A 2450-nucleotide genomic window follows, 5' to 3' on the forward strand; every position below is an offset into this window, starting at 1 on the left:
GCACCCAACCCCTAAATCCACATGACCCTGTATGTCCACTAAGTGTGGGGTCTCCTAAAGCATAATTGTGATAGCTAATACAGATATTCAAAAGAACCTAGAGAATATCTAAAGACCATCTTCATTGTAGCTCAATGTTTGTGTATGTGATTAGCTATGAATCAATTATATATTCCCACTACATGGGCAATGTTTGGTATACTAGAGACCATAGCATAAATCAAAGTGCTAAACGTAGTACCATAATAAATATAAGCAATTGGGAATTCACATGAAGATGATGGTAAAAAAGTGATAATGAGGTCAACACAAAATCAATTGTGTTCTCATTAACACTCATGCATTTTTTTATTTCCTAGCTTCAACATTCCCCAAATTTCCACTTAGACTATCAAGTCATAGCTAGGTACACCTTGAGAAACATGGATGCATTCTTAAAAGCATGCACATACAATTCATGGCTAGGTACACCTTGGTAGAAAGATGCATGCATTCTTAAAAGCATGCACTCACTTTGATGGGGAAGCAAATGATAGAAGCCACCACGTTTTGTGTTTTTCGTTGTCATCAATCAAATTTGGAGCAAAATGAGGAGGGGTTGACAAACTTTAGTAGCATGATCTTCAATTTATTCTATGTAAGTATTTTAATTGGCATTTTCATAATTTGTTTAAATGGAAAAAATAAACTTAAATTTAATTTTATGTTATTAGTACCTGCCAAGGCAAGACTCTAACAATCAATTTTCATGTTGACCATTACTAGTTTAGCATTGATCAATGCAACTTGTAATGTTTAACTTTGAAAAATAAATATTTATTTTTGAATATTATTATTAAAAAAAAACTATTTTTCAAACATTTGATTAGACCATAACCTGAAGATCTTATTGCATCCTTTGCACAATATAATTCCATGTAGATAAGTGGCTCACATATTTTATGTCATAATTTATGGACATGGTTGCAATATTCATGCATGATTTTTAGATATTTTTGTAATGATTTTTTATTCTTAAGTTGTGTAGGACAACCATCCAAAAACAAGTGTTGCAAGGCAGCCTAGTCCATACCATTGAAATTAAGGATTATGTTGCTACAAAATTTTCATACAAGAATTGTCAAGGGAACCCAAGAATCAGTGGAGTAGAAGGAACTATCTATCTATCTGACAATCAATGGTGACTATTTGTTATTAATTTGAGAGGGATCAAACAACCAAGTAGAAGTCATGGCAGCTTCTCTTCTTATGAAATTTCCAGGGAGTCTGGTATCGAGGACCTTCAGACATATGGTGACTCCATGTTGTTCATAGGATGGATGAAAAGGGAAATCAACAATAAATCATTAGCATTAGACGTGTTGATCACAATAGCTAGAGACATTGCATGCAGTTTACAGCATATTAGATTTTTCCATACAATGAGAGAAGACAACACACTAACAAATGGTCTGTACAAACATGCATGCTCTATGCAATATGGATTTTTATTTGTTCAATGCAAAAATGAGCGCTGCAGGTAACCCCCTAGTCGAAGAAACAGATCTTCTCTTAACCAAGTTTGGTTTTTATTAGTATGGACTCTGTATATTGAGTCGTGACTCCCATGTGGATACTTAATCATGTTAATCACATGTTGTTGTCGATTTTCTAGATGTATATCGTATGTTTTATTTTACATTCTAGTCCTTGAATTTATGTTTCTTCCATCATGTGTGGGATCAATATGGAATGTATCTTTTTTACTCCGAAACAAATAAAGGGTCATAGTATCTTTAGAAAATAATCTACAAGGGCTAGGCCAATCAATTCGGAACGATCTTCCCAAGGCGTGTCCCCAATGGGGAGGCTTTAACTCAAAGGTTCAAATCAAGTCGATTCTCTCAGGGTTGCCAGCTTCTATTGTTGCTAGAAGTTGACCTGCCCTCCATCTGGATAATCCAGGGAAGAGGGGATCCTCCAAGGTTTTATTTGGAATATTAATTAAGGAAATCAATCCTTGGTATGAGTCAATCCACTTCTGTTCCTTCTCGGGTCTTTTTCATGACACGCAACACTTGGTATCAACAAATATGGTGACATTTGTTCAAGCAATGTGCTTTTTATTTGAGCCATGCTTTGAAGAATTCTATGTGTTGTATTTTGATACATGCCTTATGCAAGCAATCAAGCTAGATATCCCATCTGTCATTGCAATAGACTTATCTATTCATACAATATCACTAGAGTTTCAGGGCTATATCATAAATCCAATCCAGATAGAAATTCTTCTATGATGTAGTTGTTGCATAGATGCAATGCATTAAAAGGCTTCCATATTTGGCGTAAATCTCTTTAAAATGGCAGGGAAACAACTATCCTGATAATGAAGACATCGTTGACTCTAGGGAAACGATATCACTCAGAGTTAAGGAAGTTTTTCTAAGTTTACTAGATGCTTACAAATGTTA

This window comes from Pinus tabuliformis, chromosome 4_1 (assembly GCF_031772625.1).
Source record: "Pinus tabuliformis cultivar Carrire ecotype Pingquan chromosome 4_1, CPIR1, whole genome shotgun sequence".
Classification (NCBI taxonomy): domain Eukaryota; kingdom Viridiplantae; phylum Streptophyta; class Pinopsida; order Pinales; family Pinaceae; genus Pinus; species Pinus tabuliformis.